The 23,415-nt window shown below is 34.0% G+C and overlaps 1 long non-coding RNA gene across 2 annotated transcripts in view; it reads right to left on the bottom strand.

The window, feature by feature from the left end:
- The window catches only part of LOC145303544 (uncharacterized), a 380,047-nt gene that overhangs the window by 5,275 nt on the left and 351,357 nt on the right, over window positions 1-23,415 (bottom strand). For both annotated transcript variants that reach the window (XR_013873732.1, XR_013873731.1), the window contains exon 2: window positions 11,369-11,584. This is a non-coding gene — a long non-coding RNA (uncharacterized LOC145303544). The remainder of the gene's footprint in view (window positions 1-11,368; window positions 11,585-23,415) is intronic.

Genomic DNA, 23,415 nt, shown 5'->3' with positions numbered 1-23,415 from the left:
TTCTTAAGCAACCAGTATAATATTTTTTAACAAAGCCGGATTTTACGTGAGTTCATCACGCCGACCTATACGTATTTCACTAAGCCGGATTCTACGTGAGTTTATCACGCCGACCTATACGTATTTCACTAAGCCGGATTCTACGTGAGTCTATCACGCCGACCTATACGTATTTCACTAAGCCGGATTGTACGTGAGTTTATCACGCCGACCTATACGTATTTCACTAAGTCGGATTCTACGTGAGTTTATCACGCCGACCTATACGTATTTGACTAAGCCGGATTCTACGTGAGTTTATCACGCCGACCTATACGTATTTGACTAAGCCGGATTCTACGTGAGTTTATCACGCCGACTTATACGTATTTCACTAAGCCGGATTGTACGTGAGTTTATCACGCCGACCTATACGTATTTCACTAAGCCGGATTCTACGTGAGTTTATCACGCCGACCTATACGTATTTGACTAAGCCGGATTCTACGTGAGTTTATCACGCCGACCTATACGTTTTTTAATTTAGTCTGCATAACATTATTTCCGTAACTGGATTTACGCTCCCTTCAGCAACCAGTATAATGTATTTTAACCAAGTCGGAGTTACGTGACCTCATCACGCCGACCTATATGTATTCCAAGTTATTACTTCAGTTACTGGACTTACGCTCTCTTCAGCGACCAGTATAATGTATTTTAGATAAGTCGGGGTTACGTGACCTCATCACGCCGACCTATATGGATTTAGTAAAACCTTGGTCTTCAGAGGTTCTAATCCAATTAATTCTGTTAGAGCAAGGAGTCTGCCGCCGAGCGACCAATAAAAACTATCCACCACGGAATATTTATTAATTATATAAAGAATTAATTAAGAAGGGCACTCAGCCTTCATGAGTTAGAATACTCAATTAGGGGGAAAAAAATTTCCAAAAATAAACAATTCAGAAACCTGGTATACATTAAATCAATGAAATAGGGTGTTAACAATTTTTTTTCTTAAAAAGAAAACATTTTTAAAAAATCATTTCAGAGCACCTCGGTCACAATTAGAATTTGTTTACACAATGCAAACGCATTTCAGTTATTACATTCATAATTAACTTTTTCCCAAATTTCAGGGTACATTTAAAAAGTATATGTATTTTTTCAAAACTTGATTTACAAAAGATCATTAAAATTTAATTCCAAAATTTAAAAATTATTTCAAGTATTTTGGTTCATCGTTAAAATCAATTTATGTTAGTTAACTTCTTTCCAAAGTAAGTCATTTATTATTATAAAAAACAATCTTCTCAAAAGGTCATAAACTTCGAATAGACCCATTTTTCGTAATACAATTCAAAAATTATTCCAAACATTTGGTTCATTATTAAAATTAATCTTCCGAAAAGATCATAGAAAATTCATTTTGAATCAATTTACCCTTCACAATGAGATTCAGAGACATCCCAAAACTCTTTCATTTCGTAATTATTATTTTTAAAATTCAGTGTACATTTAAAGTTATTTAATTGATTCTTAAAAATCATTTCTTCTTATAGGTCATTATCAAGGTCATTTCGAATTCAGAAACATTTCACGTTAATTAACTTTATTTTCCAAAGTAATTATTTTATCATTTAAAAGCAATTCTTTTCCTAAACTCACTCACAAGGATTATTTCGAATTAATAAACTCCCGCCACACCTGGGAGTTACATTAGTTAACGACCAGTTCTGTATAGTTAAAAGCTCGAAAAAATTAAAATTTCAATTAAAGAGAGATCTTTCTAGACTGAGGAAATCTTTTTTTTTTCTTAAGAATTAATTCAATTTTATGTATATACTCCTCAGTCAATATTTCCGGGACCCCTATCATACGGTCCAATTTCAAATAAACCTTAAATTAAAGAATTTGCTCGAATAATTCTTCCTTAAAATCATCTAGAGTTCAGGAAAATCTCTTTCGTTAGTCAAACAATATTTCCTTAGAAATTATTAAAAATTCAGAGAATATTCGAAATGTAATAGCGTAATTTTTTCTTTAAGAACAACTATGAACATTTCAGAGAACTCTTAAAAAATTAACGTAATCATGTAACAGTTGGCTTTTCCAAACACTCGAAGATTTCAAAAAAGTACTTCAAGTTCTGTTTGAATAATTGTCTCTCTTTTTATTTTTAATAAAAAACAATTGAAGACATCATTTAATGTAATTTAACGAAGCATAAATAATTTTGTTCTTTAAACCTGGTAGAAAAATTTAAAAAACTCCAAGTTAATTCGTTATTATATGCCCTCCTGCAATCAGCCATGGGGGTTTAGCTATACACTCATTAAAACGCAAGAGTAGAGAGAGAGAATGAGGGGGAAAGAAGGGGATAGAGGCAGAGCGATGCCATTACACACCCCACCACCCTCATAACACCATTACGTAATAACAAAAAAAAAATCTTCGACGATTTTAAAAGTCACTCTCTCGTCCTCACAGGTAAGGGAATGAGAGAGAGATAGAGAGAAGAAGAGAGAGAGAGAGAGGCAGGTAGCGTTGTTCTACCACCCATCCCTTAACAACCTCACAAACACCATGACGAGGTCATCTTAGCTTATCTTTCCCATGTGCGGCCATTGTTTTAAAAAATGAGTGACAGGTAGACATTAAACATTTCTACGAGTTTAAAAAAAAATAAAATAGAAAAAATCTTGTTTTTATCAATTTTGTAAGGCGCTCACACAAAGAAAACTTCGTATTATGTAATCTAAATTTGTAGCAATCCATTTTTTTTTTCCTTTTTTTAAACAGACAAATCAAAATTAATAAAAGAAACATTATCAATTCAAAAAAAATGTCCCCTTATGTTTCAGCTTTAATGAACATGAAAAATAAACACATCAACTGTTCATGGAATAAAATGTAATGTAAAAGTTCTATTTTTTCAAATCTGAATCTAACACTTGCAAAGTCAAAAGAATGTTTTTAAAAAGTCCTATATTTTTATAAGCCTGAAATAAAGATCAGATAAAAAATGTTAGGTATCCTTTATTTTCTTTCCTTTTTTTTTTCTTTTTTAAATTTATTTTTCGAGCTTCGTGTTTGAAGGATTTTTTTCTTTTTCTTTCATGTAATAACAAGATGCATAGATATACACACATATAGATATATATCTTGAGAGAAAGCGTGAGAGAGAAAGAGATATTGCATATTCTAGAGACACTTTTTTCTCATCTCTGTTTTTTTTTTGTGTGGGACACATTTCTTACTTTTTTGTTCGAAGGGTTACTTTCAATACTCTTTTTTTTTAAATCGATCTTTTGTAAACTGTTTTTTTTTTTTTGTAGGTGCAAGACAATTTTTTGTTCAGGTTCTGAATTTTCCTTTTTGAGTGCGTTTTTTTTTTTTTTGTGCGCGTGTGTACTGGTCTGCCATTTTTTTTTTTAAATTTTGCCAGAAATAATAGTTTTTTTTTCCGTTTTTTTAAGACCGTGGACCATTTTTTTTTATTCGATTCGTCTAGTGGTCGTTATTTTTGGTTGTGCCGTGGGTTTAAGGGTCGAAATTATTTCCATGCTGGGAAACAATATGTTCTGGTCATAGTGCATCATTTATACTGCGACACAGATGCGACGAGATCCGTCTGGTAATTAACTAGGGTCAATCCTGAGTCTTAAGGCAACATTTATAACACTATCAGCCGGTCACTGGGGTGTGACCGACAGACGTGTTATAGTAAATGTCTTAAAGCGGTCTCATGAAGACATGAAGATGGGCCAGTCATTAGGGTCTGAGTAACAAGAAGAAAATCATACCTGAGATGTTGGATTTGGGTGTGGCTCCTTTCTTTTCTCAAGATGATCTCTTCACCCTGGTGGCATTCTGGTGGGAATCTTCATCTCTTTGTCCTCAGGGCCGCCTTTCGACTTCAGACATTTATGAAGGCATTCATGGCAGACAAGAAAAATGACACGCGACACAATTGTAATATACAAAGGTATAACTAACTATTTTATTTTACATTAGAGATACAATATATATTACAAAAAAAACAATTTACAATTAATTTTTACAATAGGCTTTTCAAAGCTAACTAACCTACCCTAACTAGTGTTGAGGGAGGGGGTGGCCCCCCTCATTTACGGAGAGACAGTCTATGCGTCCTCACATCATGGTGGTCGTGCAGGAAAGAGACAGAAAGATAGCAAGGGGATTATGGGAAGGGGTTTCTTTGTATCTCTACGCTCATGGACAATTTACCACCCGTCCATGCTGCAGAGTGTGTTAGAAACAGTGGCACAAGGAAATAGTGCCACATAGGTATAGACCGTTTCATACCCTCGAGAAAGTTCCAGCACAGACCTGACAGTCAGCCATGGTTCTCTCCAGAATGTGCTGCTGCCAGTGCATACAGAAATCATTTGTTCTACTGCTTCCAACGTAATAGATGTATGGAGACTAAAGCCTCTTTCAGGACTGCCAGCAACCACTGTAAGAAAGTAATAAAGAACGCAAGAGAGTTGTATGCTCAGTCCGTCAACTCCAAAGTAGCTGAGCAGCGACTTGGTTCCCACGAGTTTTAGCAAATACCAAACAGAATCCTGAACAGAAGTGTGTGCTCTATCCCAACTATCATAAATGAACCTGAGGTAATCATGGCAGCATCAGATAAAGCCAAACTCTTTGCCAAGAACTTTGCAACTAATTCTACCCTTTCCGACCAAGGCCACCAACCCCCAACATTCCCTTCTGTATCAGAGAACACGCTATGTGATATACAAATATCTGTACGTGATGTTGCCAAACTAATCAAAAACCTTGACTCCAGTAAAGCAACCGGCCCTGACGGTATTCCAATTACAGTACTCAAAAACTTCAACCAGAACTAGCGCCCATACTTACAAAACTGTTTAAACGTTGTCTTACGGATAATTGTTTCCCATCACCCTGGAAAATCTCATCAGTATGTCCTGTATTTAAGAATTCAGGTGATCGCCCATCTCCCTCTTAGTACAGGCCCAAAAGTCTCCTGTGCGTCATGAGTAAGTTGCTGGAATCTGTGTTAAATAGAGAAGTAGTCAACCATCTCAGCAAAAATAACCTTCTTAGTGACACACGTATGGTTTCCGGTCTGGTAAATCGATAGCAGATGTGCTTACAGTTATATCTCATAGAATTAGCGAATCTCTAGGCGGAGGCTTCCTCTCTATGGCAATTGCTCTTGACATATCAAAGGTCTTTGATAGAGTATGGCATAAAGGTTTACTTCACAAGATCCTCAGCTATGGTATAGCTGGAAATGTCTTCTCAATTATTAAATCATATCTCTCTGATAAGTTCATCAAAATAGTAGTTGATGGGCAACAATCAGAAGCTCACATTATTAATTCTGGAGTCCCTAAGGGGTTCATGTCGTTTCCTGATATACATTAATGATCTTCCAAATCACATCCTTACATAAGTCGTAGACATTTATGCTAATGACACTACCATCACTACCATCTATGGTAGCACATCTAAGATCGTAAATGACCAGGTTCTCTCCGATTCTCTCTCCTCTAATCTTGAGCACGTGATAGAATGGGGAAAGGAGTGGCTGGTTACTTTTAATGCATCTAAAACCAAGCTTCTCTCTTTACATAATAACGCTCTGAGCCTCATCCGGTATCAATAGAAATAAATGGCTCTCGTTTTGGGGAGGTGTTATGTTTTGGCAAGCTTCTGGGCTTGACTTGTACTTTAACCAACAATCACGAGGTTCTTTGCTCAGCAACCGAGAAGGCTAACATGCTTGCCAGTCGGTTTGCCTCCAACTCTACACTGGACCCTCTAAACCACCCCCTACCTGACTTTCCTATGCGGACAGACGCCACGCTAGACGATCTGGAAATCACCCCTGCTCAGGTGCATGCTATCATAAAAAACCTTGACACTTCCAAAGCATGTGGACCCGACCTCATCCCAGCTGTGCTATTAAAAAAGTGCTCAGCCGAAGTAGCTCCAGTTCTCTCCAAACTCTACAACAAATGCCTTAATGAATCTTGCTTTCCGAGCTGTTGGAAAACTGCTTCTGTGGTACCAGTATTCAAGAATTCTGGCGAAAGAACTGACCCATTAAATTATCGCCCTATTAGCCTCCTCCCACTTTTCGCCAAAACATTTGAGACCTTAATTAACCATGCTCTAGTCCAGCACCTTACAGATGCTAAACTTCTGACCGACCATCAATATGGATTTAGACAAGCCCGTTCCACGGCAGACATCCTCACTGTAATCTCTGAACGCATATACCATTCACTGGACAAAGCGGGAGAGGGCAGAGCGGTAGCTCTAGATATATCTAAGGCTTTTGACAGGGTATGGCATGAGGGTCTCCTCAGGAAGATTAGATCTTACGGTATCACTGGTAGAATACTTAACATAATTAAATCCTTCTTAGATTAGAGAAAAATCCAGGTTGTCCTCGACGGTCGTACGTCTAAACAATATAATATAAATGCGGGAGTGCCCCAGGGATCTATCCTTGGTCCTCTGCTGTTCCTGATATTCATAAATGACCTCCCCGACAAAATTGCCTCTGAGATGGGTATATATGCTGATGACACCACACTCTATAGCAGGCACGACAGGAAAACAAATGAACATATATCTAAAGTAATGGCAGAAACACTAGAGGATGACCTCAAATCAGTAGTGGAATGGGGACAAAAATGGATGGTAACGTTCAATGCCACCAAGACAAAACTGGTTTCATTCAATAATTACAAGAAACCTTCTCTACCACCTATAGCAATGGCCAACAACTCTTTAGCTGAGAGTACGTCTTTCAAGCTCCTTGGCCTAACGTTCACAGGAAACATGAGCTGGAACAATTACATCGAGGGCATTGCCAGGGCCGCTGCGAGGAAGGTGGGGTCTCTCTACCGTGCTAGAAAACTTCTAACACCCGAAAGTATCCTGTACCTCTATAAGGCCACTATTCGCCCATGTATGGAGTATTGCTGTCATATTTGGGCCGGTGCATCGGCTACTAGTCTCTCGCTCCTTGACAGGGTTCAAAAGAGAGTCGCAAATCTGATAGGCCCTGAACTGGCATCAAAACTTCAGCCTCTGTCCCATCGTCGAAACGTTGCACCCCTCTGCCTGTTCTACAAGTATTATAATGGTGAATGCTCTGAAGAACTGCAAGCACTTGTGCCCCCACGACGTGAACACCCTCGACAGACCCGACAAGCTACAAAATCCCACCCCCACACTGTAGAGATCCCTAGATGTAAAAGATCTTTCTACTCCAGTAGTTTCTTCCCCAGAACTGCTAGACTTTGGAATTCCATTCCAGGTCACTGCTTCCCCAACTGTACTGACATGCATAAGTTCAAGTGCAACGTGAACCAACACCTCGCTGCCCTAATCCCTACATAGTACCCCAGTAGATGTTTCCCCTGATAGTAGCCCCCTACATTAAAGTGGCAATGTGCCTTGTTTGGGGTGAAAATGTAATAAAAAAAAACAAAAAACTCCTGATCTTGAATGGAAAACGTACATCAAATCTGTTGACAAGGCCGGTGGAAAAAATGGTGGGATCCTTCTATCGATCCAATAGATATTTCATTGCTGATTCAAATCTTTATGTATAGTAGCTGCTAGAAAGGAATTATCCTGCTTTAATATAATCTAAAATAGACTTTTAAACCACGTAGGAGATGTCCTTTTCTCTTCCCTACAACCTCAATAACACAGAAGCGATGTTGTGAGTTTGTATCTGCTTTTTCGTTATTTTTATGGCAAGTGCTCGATGAGCTTCAATCTATGGTCGCTCTCGCAAAACTTTCACAAGAAACACTGGTCTAGCTTAAAACACTATCAATAATTCTCCCACTCTTTATCTGTGCCTAAACAAACCGTAGATTACATGAACAAAGCTTCTCAGAAGTGCACGCCTGTGGAACTGCCTTCCGTTTTCCTGCTTTTCAGCTGACTACAACTGATTGCCTTCAAGTTTAACGTAATAAAGTTCTAGGTGAGCCGTTCCACATAAGTTAACAAATTTACTGAATTTCCATTACTAACGATTACTATATTATCCAATTGGCTACTGTACATCCCTATGTAATATATATATATATATATATATATATATATATATATATATATATATATATATATATATATATATATATATATGTACTCTCAGAATTCACGGAGCTTGGAACAAGTAAAAAATTCATGTTCAACAGTTTCTAGAATATCTTCCTCGCACCGTGGACAAAAAGGATTAAATACCCCACAAATTCTGAACAGTATGCCATGGAGGGGTTTTGGGTTTCTAGCCAATCGCCAGGTCGGGGAAAATTTGGAATTATTAAAATATCCCCGGCCTGGTGCCCAATTCCATAGAGAGCGGTCCATTCCCTCCGACAGCTGCAACCTCTCCACAAGCGGGTCCAAAGCGGTCCCCACCACTAATTCCCCATAAAATGCCCTTCTAGGCCGTGCAAGGTCATTGAACCCTGACAACACTCTAAGCGCATTTGTTGAAGAATTGCGAATGCCCTCCTGCTCTCCTTATGCATTTGCCAAGTGATTGGGGATAATGTTTGGAAAGTTTACACTAACCGCGGGACCCCACACAGACTCCTCTATCAGAGTTCTACCCAGGAACGCCAAACTTTCGGCATTTTTATGACTAGGCAGGTCAGGCATTCCCAGGCTCCCCTCTACAAGACGTTGAGTACAGACCTGTCAACGGAAAAGCGGCCACAACAGAGAAAAGAGCGCACGCATTAATGCCGCCATGCGAACCGCAAGCAGAATAAGTACAGCCACCCGGTAAAGGATCAGCATCTTTCCGTGCTCTGAACCATACGAATGTATCTATCCGATTTTCGCCCGAGTGAAGAGATTCGTTCGGACTTATTTAGATTCACATCTAACATTTTACGAATCCTAGCCCTAACTACCTGGCCCTAATATCGCTCGCTAGCCAAAAGGCTCAGGTCCGCTGTAACTAGGCATATTTCGAGGGGATTCCCCCTGCCACCGCCCGGATAACCTATCCTCAAAACACTTCTCTGTCTTAACCCTATCTAGGGCGAGGCGTTCGTCATATTTGACTGAGAAGTCTATTATACTAGATTTGGCGTTTACTAACCACGTACTCCCGATAACCGCCCCCACTAATCCCTTCTTAATGTGTTGTTAGCTTTTCCCTAAGTCGCGTATTTTCGGCAAGGAGATATTTAACTTCCACTACCCGGCAAACTTGGGGTTCCTATCTAAATCTAACTTGGCCACAAGTAGTTTGTGGGTAGAGTAGCCTAATCAGTGGAACTTGAGACACGATATGTATTCTACATTGCCTTTTCTAACTAACAACCGATCCAAGTAAATGCTGTAAACAGAAGGCCTGCTAGAGAGCCACATCCACATATCCCGCCCCGGATAATCTACCCGAAATTTATCTACCAGATCGCAACTTGCTTTCAGGTCCGACAGACTGGTTTCACACCCATCCGTCCCTCTAGTCTCGCCCCTCTTATCTACCCTGGGATCAAGATGGTATTCCAATCACCCACTAAAACTAACCGTTCCGAACACCCGAGAAACACCTACAACTGTCGGAAAAGGGAAACCCGCTACCGTACGCAATTGGGCGCATACACCGCGACGACTCGAAACACTGTATTTGTCACGCCAACATCGGCCACAATCAGTCTACCGTCAGTATCCACGTGAACAACGCTAACCGTATCAGAAAAAAGCCGCATAACAAACAAAGACATTTCCCTACTTTTGCGATCACCATATGCTGAAAAGACATCGTAATGCCCCTCCAGCACTCGATGATCATCAACGGATTCGGCACTGGCACCTCATGGCCCTAGCGTTCAAATTAGCCAGGCTCAAGAACGTGGCTATTATACCTATTCATCGGCAACCATCGGCCTAAAGTCTTTTGCAACAAGAATGCCGCAAGATTGGGCAACTTGAACGCAACTGGAACGTTACTCGCCAATATCTCCGACATCTAATGGGAAAGTTAACTTAAGGCCCCTATAGAAACAAGACTGGACCCATATAGGGCCCTCCCTTTGCACCTAGGTGTCAGCTAATTGAAGGAGGTGTGTCCCTCTTCCACCAGCTTTATCTTTGAAAACATCCCCTTCGCGTCATTTTCTTGCTTATATATAGGTTGTGAAATTGCATTCACTAGCAAAAGATCTAGCTTATTTGCATATGTTTTTTCAAACATTCATTTTAATTAATTCCATATTAGTTTTTTCGTTTTTTTTATGGGATGATCATCTTTAGTTAACTACTACGTGTAATTATATTAATGCAGACATTCTGCTTGATGTATATTTGTGATATAACACACTATTATCTTACGAAAACGACACAAAATTATGTTAACATGCAAGAGATGATAAAGAAAACTGAAAACGATGATAAAAAACATGTTTGGATGGAAATAATAGTAAATAAAATAATGAAAAAGTTTATAAAAAATTTATGAATGCAAAAAAAAACAATACAAGAATTATAAAAGAAACAAAAAAATGCTATTATACACATATATAAGTAAAAACTATTATACAACATAATTTTAAAATTAAAATAATATAATCTATGTTTATATATTAGATGCACTGTGAATTAATGTAAATGTGTGAATTATTGTTAGGTTATACATACATACATGCATATATATATATATATATATATATATATATATATATATATATATATATATATATATATAATAAGTCTGAAGAATCCTAGAGTGGATGAAATGAGGAATATTCAGTGTAGCTTAAACGCCATATATATTTTATAACTTACTAACTAGCTCTACCTAAGTATTGAGCACTGTTGAAGTAAATACTTAAAGTTTACGCATAAAGTTATACTTTCGTATATTTATGTGAGTAAAAGAAGTATATATACATATATACTAGCTTTGCCCTGCCAGGCGTTGCTGTGGCTCAAATTGGCGCAATGGAAAAAGTGCCAAAATAAGAAAATCCAAGTTTCTTATAGGTTTAATTTCCCATTTAGTATGGGTAAACAAGATTTTTCTTCCAGTTTTTAAGCTGATATAGATGCCTCCGATAGGTCTTAAAAATCGATAATGAAAAAACTTAAAGAAGAAACAGTTCGATATTGATCAAAGTTTACATCTTTAAACAGCCGAACAAAACAAGTACAATTGATATGTTTTATCACAGCATAAGCAGAAGAACCAAGCGTATTTAATAACCATGCATGTTCTTTGATCAGACAAGGACGCATTCGAAATTAATGTTTAAATTTAGAGCAAAATTAAACATGATACTGGAATTTTCTATTTTGAACGTTAAAATAAACCATTATATAAACGTGATTTTATAAAACCAACCGTTGATACTCTGAAGTTCCATAGACACTACAATGTATTATGGACTAAGTCGCTTTAGTAAGGCAAGTAAAACTTCTTCGTGTAGTGTGGTGGGTTCTTGACTGGACCACTCAATAAATCGATTTGTTTATTTCATCAATTTCAATAACAATAAAAGCATTGAAAATGTGGAACATTCGCTGATCTCCATTCAATCCCGGATAACGTCGGGTCTGCCTGCAAGTAAAATATTAAAATGACACAGTGAATTTTTTAAATTTAAAAAAAATATGCAAATATTATAGAACAAAATAATACATTTTTATGATACAGTAAATATGAAAATGAAACAGATGAACCTGTCAATCTTAAGAAAGAGATTATGCAACACAAAACAAAAACAATATTGAAATATATGAAAGAAAATATGAAAAATACATTGACAATATTAAACTGTCAAATATCAACTGCATAAATAAAACAGTAGACGTATGTGTGTGTAAACGTCTAACAGGTAAACTCTTAAACTACTGGTCACATAGCACTGAAATTCTCAGGAAATAATAGTCATGCACCAAGGATGGTTTATAGCGAGTAATATTTTTGTTTACCTACATGAATAACGCGTACAGACATCGGCAAATTTACATGTAATATGCATTAACTATTAGCCGACATTTTTGTGCATGCGCACACTTAAAACATCATCAGTCTAGAACGCTACCATTTTATATTGTCTTTGTATTAATAAACAAAATGAAATAATACGTAAATTTCACTAGCAGTTTTAAATTTGTTAATACAAAGAAAAACCTATATATTTTTTATTATTCACTTATCGAAGTATATTTTTTTATTATTAGATTAGATAAACAATTATTAATTATAAAGACATATTCGGTGTTTTTACAGTATACGCACCGTGTTACATTTCAGATAGGATTTCAAAATTAAATTAAATGTTTATGGAATTTTTCTTTGTTAATAAAGCCCAGCCAATGAATTACAAATAAATAAATAAATACTCAACACTCCTCCCCTTATTATCACCGAAAAATACTAAAAACATTACATAAAAATAAAAAATAAAAAATCGATTTAGCGTTTCAACATTTGAACAACGCTCCGCTGAAACCGATGATTGCCGGTCTCGCCCGATCCATGCTTGACGGGAATTCTTTAAAATCCGGGCCAAATCATGCAAGATTACCAAAAATTCTTACGTTTCGAGTGCATGCGTTTTTCTTTTTTTTTTTTTTCAGACGTTATATGGCATTTACGAAACATATACATATATATATATATATATATATATATATATATATATATATATATATATATATATATTATTCATTTATTGATTGGATGAACTATTATTGATACCAAACAGAAACTGCCAAAATACAGGTTTATTTCTAAAAAAAAGACAAATAAAATAAATACTACTATCTAATAAGATAAAATGTCTCACATATTTTATTCGGACTATTATTCTCATCTTCCAGAAAAATTGAGTTATAGAAAAACCTTTAACGAATATCTTAGTGATCCTCTTTTTTGTTTTTTTTAAATATTTTAAGATGCTATTTAAAATAGTTTAAATAATATGAGATATTTTCCATTTATCATAAAATACATGCACTCGGTTTATCTTCGACACTTACTTCGCTTAGACTAGAATAAATAATTTCCATCAATATGATCTTCATAACAAAAATAAAAGCACAACATGTATTCACATTCGAACCCTCGACTGATGAAAATACATCAAAATATTCATATTGTCGTCTGCCACTCATTTCAATGAAAACACCCCTACGAGACCATTTCAACACATGGAATGTTGACAGGAAAGCAATCATTCAAACATAAATCGAAGGTTTCTTTCTCATTATTTTGTAAACGAAATTATATAAAATTTGAAAATGCTCTGAAAATGAAATTTTATTTATAAAGTTTCGTTCATCCCCGCCCCCGCATCGATACAAGTGCTAATCCAGATTACTTTCTCTTTAAATTAATACACCTGTTTCATTAAGATAAGTTTCTTTTCTCGGAATAATATCCTTAATTTACATAGCTTCTCTTTTTTTCTTGAAATAATTTCTCTTTTTTCATTAAACTCTTAGGTGAAAGTGCAAAATAGTTAACAAGCCCCTCCCCATGTTAAGATTGACTTCCTAAATAATAACGTTATTATTGCAGCCTAGTTCGTACACTGCACAAGAACCAAACATTCTGTCAAAACGGGCGTTCGGTAGTTATGCATGTAAGAACTTTTTTATGATTTTTATTTTTAATTTTAACCAATTTAACTAGAAGTTTGGTGCTTATGTATTTTTAGTACTGCGCTATTTTGAAATAGTTTTCAGGTTAAATTTAAGTTTCATGATACCTTTGTTTTTATTAAATTAAAATAATTAATTAAGTGGAAGCAAAGAATACTTACAACCCCCCCACTCCTCATGTTAAGAATGGTTTTCGAAACAATAACGTTATTTCAGCACGGTACATAAAATACAGAACTGCCGAACTTTTTATAATTTTTAACGTTAAATTCTTACTTTGTTTCCACTATAATATATTGTGTAAAATTATAAAAGTACAATTTATATTGTTTAAACTTAAACATTAAAGTTTTCATAATTTCAAATGATAAAAAAGTGCTATATTTATATTGCTTTAAAAAAAGTTTTCACTGTTTACAACTATGAAAAGTTCTATTTATATTGTTTCAATTTTTAATATATTCCGACAATTTAATATTTTTATTATATTAATATTGTTTATCATTAAAAAAATATGCATTGTTTAAAATTATAAAAAATGTTTACATTGTTTTCATGGTAATTACATGATCACTTGTAATTTTTTGAAAGAGTTGCCTGGGTTAGAGCATACTTATCAATCCATTGATTGCGTAATTTATGAAGATCAAGGAGTAGAATTCACTACAGCCGCTTGGAATGCATGCCACATCATAACCTGATATTGAAGGAAGGAGTTCCAGTTATATCATTAAGAAATACTGATCCACCTAGATGGCACACGGTTTGCAATAAAATCTTTGAAAAAAACAAAAAAACAATAAAAATGTAAAAGATAATACAAGAAATTATTAAAATTGAATATATAATACAAGAAATTATTAAAATGCAAAAAAAAACCCAGAAATTATAAAAAGGCAACAGATAAGACGAGATATTATTAAAATGCTAAAAAATAATGTAAGAAATATTTAAAATGATAAAGATAATACCAGAAATTATAACAATGCAAAAGATAATACAAGAAATTATTAAAATGCGAAAGATAATACAAGAAATTATTAAAATGCAAAAGATAGTACCAGAAATTATTAAAATGCACAAAATAATACAAGAAATTATTAAAAGAAAAAAACTAATACAAGAAATTATTAAAAGGCAACAGATACTACAAGAAACCATTAAAATGCAAAAGATAATACAGGAAATTATAAAAATGCAAAAGATAATACCACAAATTATTAAAAGGCAAAAGATATTACAAGAAATTATTAAAATGCAAAAGATAATCCAAGAAATTATTAAAATGAAACAGATATTACAAGAAATTATTAAAATGAAAAAGATAATACAAGAAATTATAAAAAATGCAAAAGATAATTGTTGTGGTTGCAAGGTTGAACAATAATTAGTAAGGAAATACAATGAAGACGTAAACAACAAGATAACGCAATAATAAGTGTATTAAAGAAAAGGTATATTTACAATATGTACAAATGACGGTGTCGAGTCAGAGAGTCTTGGTGGGAGGACATGTATGCTCTTCGGCGTCACTTCCGGTGGCATTTGAGTAAGACACACCAAGTCCAACCTAGGCTTGCCATTTATAGTGTTATGTTATTCGCATATGCAAATAAGTGGTTGCCACCACAACACCCCCTCCCAAGATTTGAAGTCACACAGATTTCAATATCTTTTTCTTTTTAGGTTTACCATTAATGGTTCATTCACTTTTCTTTTCCTACCTGATCTTCGGGGTTCAGGTGCATTTTTAGGCGGTTCCAAATTAAAAGATTCGTATATGATATCTAATATGTCCTCCTCTTCGACTGTTGTCGTATCATCATCATCTTGGATATGACGTTTTCTTATCTGATTTAGGTGATTTTTATGTATATTCTGTGGACCTTTAATCATGTATGTACAATGACCAATGCGTTTATCCACTACTCCACATTCCCAGTAAGATGTGTTATTTCTGTAGCACTTAAAATATACTCGATCTCCCGAGTTATATTTCTTTCTACTCGTGTGTGTAGTGTTTCGAATAATTGCCTGCCTTGGCAATAGTTTGTCAAACGCTGATTTTACCTTTCTGGCAAACATTAGATCAGCTGGTGATATGTTTGATGGTGTACTAGGATGTGGTGTAATCCTATATACTTGCAAGAATTGTTGCAAAGCTTTTTCTGTTAACGCTCGTTTTAGCGTGTCCACGAACCTTTCCGCGAGGCCGTTCGACCTTGGATGATACGGCGGAGTCGTGATGTGCTTCACTCGGAACGTGTCGCAAAATTCCTTAAATTCTGCGGATGTGAACTGCGTTCCGTTGTCAGTGACCAGTGTGTCTGGTACACCGAATCTTGCAAACAACTCGTGTAGGAACCCTATTGAGTTGTTCGTTGTTGGATTCCTGCAACGCATTACCTCCGGCCATTTTGTGAAACTATCCTCTACAATTAAATAATAGTTTTCACCTACTGGACCAGCGAAGTCTATGTGGATTCTCGACCATGGTTGGTCGGTTTTCGGCCAAGGTTTGTGTACTATAGGTGGAGATTTTGCCGCTAACTGGCATCCTTTACATTTATCAATTGTTGTCGCTATGTCAGTGTCCATGTTACGCCAGTACATGTAGCTTATCATTAACGACTTCATTCGATTTATCCCCGGATGTCCTGTGTGGAAATCTCTTAACATCCTATTCTGCAATGTTTGGGTATTACCACTCTCTCGCTGTACAGTAACACATCGTCACATATGGAGAAAACTTCCTGCACCTTTGTGTCCGTTATAATTTTCTCTTTTATGTCCTTTATATATTCGTCTTTCTCGGCTTCCCTTTTAATGTCCGACAAAGTTACGGGTAGTTCCTTAATGATGTTTGCTACCATAGTTTTTACTTTAACATTTGTCCGAATTGCTGCAATGACTGATTCTTCCAGATTGTGTTTCTGTGGTATCAGTCTTGACAGTCCATCCGCATGGCAAATCTTTTTTGATGCTAGATGTTGTAGCTGGAAATCGTAATTAAGTAGTATTGTACCCCAGCGCAGCAATCTATTTGCGGTGTATACCGGCAATCCTTTTTTTGATCCATAGATCGTGACTAACGGTTTATGGTCGGTTTCAAGTATGAATTGTCTACCATATAAATATCGGTGAAATTTAGTCACGGCAAAGATTATGCTCAACGCTTCTTTTTCGATTTGTGAATATGCCCTTTCGGCTGGTATCAGCATTCTCGAAGCATGCGCTATTGGTTTTCTAGACCCACCCGGCATAATATGTTGAATGCATGCTCCTAAGCCGTAGGAGCTAGCGTCACTAGCGACGACTATTTTTAAGTTTGTGTCAAAGTGCGTTAAGAATAATTCGGATGTTAGTGCGCTCTTTATTTTGTCAAAAGCGGTTTGACATTCTTGCGTCCAGTTCCACGGTGTATCCTTTTTAAGCAGATTATTTAAGGGGGGCTCGCAAGTTATGCATTCCTTCAATAAAAGATTGGTAATAATTTGCGAGTCCTAAGAAACTCTGCAAGGTTGTTACATTATCGGGTGCTGGCATATTTTTTATTGCCGCAGATCTGTCTGGGTCTGGACGTCGTCCATGTTTGTTTATTATGTGTCCAAGATACTTAATCTCGCTCATACAAAAGTCACATTTACTTTCTTTTACTTTAAAGCCGAATTCTTGTATTCGAGTAAATACTTGTTTCAAATGTTCCTTATGTTCTTCTAGGGGTTTGCTCCTAACAACAATGTCGTCCAGGTATGCACATACGCACTCAATACCACTTAGCATGGTGTCCATCGCTTGCTGAAAGATGGCAGGCGCTACTTTGATGCCAAAAGGCAATCGGTTGTATTTGTATAATCCCTTATGCGTATTGATGCATAGTATTTTTGAGCAATTCTCCTCGACCGGTATTTGCAAATACGCGTCGCTGAAGTCTATCTTGGAGAAGATATTACCCCCATTCAACTTCGTGAATATTTCCTCTGGGCTTGGTAGGGGGTAATGGTGATCTTTTAATAGGGAGTTGACCCCGGTCGAAAAGTCTGCGCACACTCTAACTTCGTCATTCTTTTTCTTTACGTATACGGTGGGGGCTGCCCACTCGTTGTGTTCTATTTTTGATAGAATTCCCGTCTATTCCAATCTATTTAATTCTTTATCAATATTTTCCAACCCAGCGAACGGAACATTTCGCTTTTTTCTAAAAATTGGGCTGGCGTTTTCTTTAAGTTCAAACGAGGCCTTGAATTTATTGCAGCGACCTAAGTTAGTCGTGAATGCCTCAGCAAATAATTCTTTTAAATCGTCTTTTATATTTACTGTTATTGGAGAAGAACATTCTAATTTTTTACAGAATGTATTGATTGGCTTATCCCATAGTCCGAATTTCTCAATTAAATCTATTCCAAACAGATTTTCACTATTTTTAGTACGAATATTTTTAATTTCTTCGAAATCCCTTTCAATTTTATCGGGAGGACAACTTCTCCTTCAAATTTTATACCACCACCAGTTACCGTCCGGGCTGCTTTACTAGTTTTCATCATGGCCGGTTTTCCCAACTTTTTCCACGTATTCAGGTTTATTATAGAAACATCGGAGCCGGAGTCGAGTTGTAACTTTATTGATGTTTTAAATATTTCCACTTTTACGTATTTTCGCCGATCTTTGTCTAATTTTGTATTTGATTTTGTTTGCTGTACTCGCTTTCTGGTGTAATCTTTATATCTGCAGCAATCGCTTTTGTGTCCCACCTTCTTACAAATGTAGCATTTTTTCTTCTTATAAGGACAATCTAATTCCCAATGCTTTTCTGCACATCTCTTACAGTTATATCTAGGAAGAGGCTTGTTATATTCTGTACTATATTTATGGTTACTATCTTTGGAATATCCCGTTCCATTGCTTTTCTTTGTAAAGTTCTTGGTTAGTGCGTATGGTTTTCTAACTTTTCTTACACATGCCACTCCGGATTCTTCTATATTTTTTTAATCCTTTTTTAGTGTAATGACCCTTTCACAGTCCTCTGCTAGTTTCTGGAGGGTTAAATCTTGCTCAGATTCCAGCTTAGACAACACTCGTCTGCGTATTTCTGCATTTTTCGTGGAAACTAACCCTTGAGCGAAGATTAGACATTTAAAATCTTCTACCGTTAGTTCTGCAAGCTTAAAATTATCGCAGTTTTTATTGACAACTGATGCGTATGTCAAATAATCTTGGTTGTCCATCTTTCTTAGATTCATGCACAGCCATCTTTTATGAAAAAGAGATATATTTGGATTAAATAATTCTTTTAGTAATTTTACAGCTTCCATGAACTCTAATTCCGCAGTTTTTTTAAAATAATATGTAATCTACGAATGTGCTGTGTTCTGATGTACCCAATTTTCTGAGTAAGAGGCTCACTTTCTGACTATTTGGCCAATTTTTACAGTCCAGTTGAAAAACATCCTCGTATCTTGTGTAGTATGCTTCAAAATGATTCTCTTCCTCAGGCACATAATGAAATGTGTCCATGCTATTAAAAATAGTTATATGGCAGAAATTAACACTATCGAAATTTTCTCGATTACTCTTTAGTAGTTCCAGTGTATTTGCAAAACATTCATCTTGTCTTTCTTCATATTCCAATTGTAGTTTCTTATGCCTTTCTTCCTGTTCCAATTGCAGTTTTTTCTGCTTTAATTTTGCCATTTTCTGCTTTTCTTCTTGTTCCTGCTTCCATTTCTATAATCTGTCCTCTCTCTTTTCCTCGCGGTCAGCCTGTGCCTGTATTTGTGTAGCTTGTCTGCGTTCATCCCGCTCAGCCTGTGCTTGTAAAAATTGCATGAACATTTTTGATAAGTCTTCCATGTTTTTTTTGTTTTTTTTAGTGTGTAGTTAAAAAAATATTGTATCATGTACAATATACACCGGTTTGGGTTACAACAAAAAAGCAAATTGCTGTAAGCTCCTGTTTTCAATAATAATATCACTGCTTGCAATAATATATTCTTTTTGCGAGTCACGCTGCAAAAAAAAAAATAAAACAGGTTTATCTGGAATCACGAAATGGAATTGACTTTCCGTTTTTAGGCACTTACTAATAAGTAACTCTTTCCACAAAATAAAAGTTTTTTTTAGTCGAGTCACAATTGAATAAATGTATGCAGTATATTTAGTTCTTTGAGTTTTTTTTCTCTAGTATTTTAGTAATTGAAATACCTCTTAAATTGAGATTACTTTTTTTCCGTGACGTTTTACTGTATTATCCGTTATTCAGTGACAACTGCAAGAAAAAATCCTTTCCTTGAATTTTAGTTTTAGCTGTGGTATTTCCTTTTAGTACCGACGTCAACCAAAACATTAATTAAAAAATCCTTTAGTTGTTGTTTTGTTTACGGAGAACAACTTTTTTCGTAGGTTACTTCCTTGCTTTTCGTAATACGGGTCTGACCTGTCGTTTTTGCGACAGAACAAAGTTCGCTTTTCGTTTGCAAGTTGGTCCTTTAGTAAGATTTGTCGTGTAGCGACAAAACAAAAATTCACTTTTACATTCGTTTGCAAGTCGGATTCCCAGAAAACGGCGTAAATTGTCGCATTTGCCACGTTAGAGTTTTTTTTTCACTTGAGTTGAAACTTCTCTTTAGAGTAAAATCCGTTTGCTCGTCAACACTTTGCATTCCTTAAAAAAATGGTCAACCTTTGCGTTGTACTTTTTTTTAAAATAGTTCTTCGTCAAACTGTTATATTTGACGCTTAATATCTCGTCGCCAACTGTTGTGGTTGCAAGGTTGAACAATAATTAGTAAGGAAATACAATGAAGACGTAAACAACAAAATAACGCAATAATAAGTGTATTAAAGAAAAGGTATATTTACAATGTGTACAAATGACGGTGTCGAGTCAGAGAGTCTTGGTGGGAGGACATGTACGCTCTTCGGCGTCACTTCCGGTGGCATTTGAGTAAGACACACCAAGTCCAACCTAGGCTTGCCATTTATAGTGTTATGTTATTCGCATATGCAAATAAGTGGTTGCCACCACAACAATAATAAAAGAGATTATCAAAAGGCAAAAGATAATACAAGAAATTATAACAATGCAAAAGATAATACAAAAAATTATTAAAATGCAAAAGATAATACGAGAAATTATTATAAGGCAAAGATAATACAATAAATTTTTAAAATGCAAAAGATAATACCAGAAATTATTAACATGCAAAAGATAATGCAAGAAATTATTAAAATGAAAAAGATAATACAAGAAATTAGTAAAAGGCGAAAGATAACACAAGAAATTATTAAAAGGCAAAAGATAATACAAGTAATTATTAAAAGGAAAAAGAGTATACAAGAAATTATTAAAATGCAAAAGATAATACAAGAAATTATTAAAATACAAAATGTAAAACAAAAAACTATATAAATGCAAAAGATAATACCAGAAATTATTAAAATGCAAAAGATAATACAAGAAATTATTAAAATGCAAAAGATAACACGAGAAATTGTAAAAAGGCAAAAGATAATACAAGATATTATTAAAAGGCAAAAGATAATACAAGAAATTATTAAATGCAAAAGATAATACCAGAAATTATTAAAAAGGCTAAAGATAAATACAAGAAATTATTTAAAGGCAAAAGATAATACAAGAAATCATTAAAAGGCAAAAAATAATACTAGCTATTATAAACATGTAAAAGATAATACCAGAAATTATTAAAATGCAAAAGATTATACCAGAAATTATAAAAGGCAAAAGATAATACAAGAAATTATTAAAATGCAGAAGATTATACAAGAAATTATTTAAATGAAAAAGATAATACCAGAAATTATTAAAATGCAAAAGATAGTACAAAAAATTATTAAAATGCAAAAGATAATACAAGAAATTATTAAAATGCAAAAGATAATACAGGAAATTATTAAAATGAACAAGATAATACAGGAAATTATTAAAAGAAAAAAGCTAATACAAGAAATTATTAAAAGGCAAAAGATACTTCAAGAAATTATAAAAATGCAAAGGGTAATACAAGAAATTGTTAAAAGGCAAAACATAATACAAGAAATTATTAAAAGGAAAAATATAATACAAGAAATTATAAAAATGCAAAAGATAATACCAGAAATTATTACAAGGCAAAGATAATACAAGAAATTTTTAAAATTCAAAAGACAATACCAGAAATTTTTAAAATGCAAAAGATAATACAAGAAAATACAAAAATGCAACAGATATTACCAGAAAACATTAAAATGCAAAAGATAATACCAGAAATTATTAAAAGGCAAAGGATAATACAAGAAATTGTTAAAATGAAAATGACAATACAAGAAATTTTAAAAATGCAAAAGATAATATAAGAAAATATTAAAAGGCAAAAGATAATACCAAACATTATTACAAGGCAAAATATAATACAAGAAATAATTTCCATGCAAAAGACAATACCAGAAATATTTAAAATGCAAAAGATAATACAAGAAAATATTAAAATGCAAAAGATAATACCAGAAATTATTAAAATGCAAAAGATAATACCAGAATTTATTCAAAGGCAAAGGATAATACAAGAAATTGTCAAAATGAAAAAGATAATGCAAGTAATTATTAAAAAAGCAAAAGATAGTATAGAAAATTATTTAAATGCAAAATATTATACGAAAAAATATTAAAATGCAAAAGATAATATAGAAATTATAAAAATCCAAAAGATAATACCTGACATTATTAAAATGCAAAAGATAATACAAGAAATTATAATAATGCTTAAGATAATTCAAGAAATTATTGAAATAAAAGGATAATACCGGAAATTATTAAAATGCAAAAGATAACACAAGAAATTATTCAAAGGCAAAAGAAAGTTCCAGAAATTATTAAATGACAAAAGATAATAAAGAAATTATTAGCATGAAATAGATAATACTAGACATTATTAAAATGCAAAAGATAATTACAGGAAATTATTAAAAGGGAAAAGATACTACCAGAAATTATAAACATGAAAAAGTTAATACAAGAAATTGTAAAAAGGCAAAAGATAATACGAGAAATTATTAAAAGGCAAAAGATAATACAAGCAATTATTAAAAGGCAAAAGATAATAATAGAAATTATTAAAATGCAAAAGATAATACAAGAAATTATTAAAAGGCAAAAGATAATACAAGAAATTATTAAAAGGCAAAATATAATACAAGAAATTATTAAAAGGAAAAATATAATACAAGAAATTATAAAAATGCAAAAGATTATACCAGAAATTATTAAAAAGGCAAAAGATAATACAAGAAATTATTTAAAGGCAAACGATAAATAAGAAATTATTAAAAAGCCAAAAGATAATACAATAAATTATAAACATGCAAAAGATAATACCAGAAATAATTAAAAGTCAAATGATAATAAAAGAAATTATTAAAATCCAAAATATAATACAAGAAATTATAAAAATGCAAAGATAATACAAGACATTATTAAAAGGAAAAATATAATACAAGAAATTATTAAAAGACAAAAGATAATACAAGAAATAATTAAAATGCAAAAAATAATTCAAGAAATTATAAAAAGGCAAAAGATAATACTAGAAATTATTAAAATGCAAAGGATAATACAATAAATTATTAAAAGGCAAAAGATATTACAATAAATTATTAAAAGGCAAAAGATGATAAAAGAAATTATTAAATGGCAAAAGATATTACCAGAAATTCTTAAAATGCAAAAGATAATACAGGAAATTATTAAAATGCAAAAGATTATACAAGAAATTATTAAAAGGC

The sequence above is a fragment of the Euprymna scolopes genome, chromosome 19 (assembly GCF_053919585.1).
Source record: "Euprymna scolopes isolate OS-2025 chromosome 19, ASM5391958v1, whole genome shotgun sequence".
Classification (NCBI taxonomy): domain Eukaryota; kingdom Metazoa; phylum Mollusca; class Cephalopoda; order Sepiida; family Sepiolidae; genus Euprymna; species Euprymna scolopes.
This window is presented reverse-complemented; position numbering and strand designations above follow the sequence as displayed.